The 691-nt window shown below is 43.1% G+C and overlaps 1 pseudogene; it reads left to right on the forward strand.

Annotated features, from left to right (window-relative positions):
• The first annotated feature begins 367 nt into the window (after positions 1-367).
• LOC129411932 (5S ribosomal RNA) lies at positions 368-485 on the forward strand (annotated as a pseudogene).
• Positions 486-691: the final 206 nt, after the last annotated feature.

Raw genomic sequence — 691 nt, forward strand, 5'->3', positions numbered from 1 at the left:
GACAGACTATCCCAGTGGCCCGTCTCCCAAATATAAAGAAGTATTTCTCTTAGTCATGGGTTAGTCCTAGTTTAAAGGTCATATATTATGCTATTCTCTGATCTATGTTATAATGTTTCCTTGTCACAAACAGACCTATTACTTGGAGTTGTCTTGTGTTTCTCAAACTACACAAACTCTGTATATTTAGGCTGAGTTCTTCTCTCAAACAGAAAACACTGTTCCACCTTGTGATGCCATGTGGTAATACAAGAAGCTTCACTGTGTTTTTAAACTCCAAACACCTCCACTAGAATTATTTGGATAATTTTACTCCTGGAACTGCCAGTCTCTTCTCTGGGGTCTCCAACTTTTTTCATCCATTTTTTAATGTGTCCATACCGACTTGTCAAAGCCTGATCCTGTCAGATCTCAGAAGCTAAGCAAGGACGGGCCTGGTTAGTACTTGGGTGGGAGACCACTGGGAAAATCAGGTGCCACAGTGGGGCGCCAGTCACAAAAAAAAAAAAAAAAAAAAAAAAAAAACTGTTGTTGTGTCCTTAGGCAAGACACTTCACCCACATTGCCTAGTAAGAAAGTGGTGTGTGCGTAAGTGATGGTGGTGGTCGGAGGGTCCGATCGCACCGACTGGCATGGCAGCTGCGCTTTCGTCAGTGTGCCCCAGGGCAGCTGTGGCTACAATAGTAACTTA

This window comes from Boleophthalmus pectinirostris, unplaced genomic scaffold, assembly GCF_026225935.1.
Source record: "Boleophthalmus pectinirostris isolate CB_2022bp ecotype Guang Dong unplaced genomic scaffold, ASM2622593v1 HiC_scaffold_6, whole genome shotgun sequence".
In the NCBI taxonomy this organism is placed as follows: domain Eukaryota; kingdom Metazoa; phylum Chordata; class Actinopteri; order Gobiiformes; family Gobiidae; genus Boleophthalmus; species Boleophthalmus pectinirostris.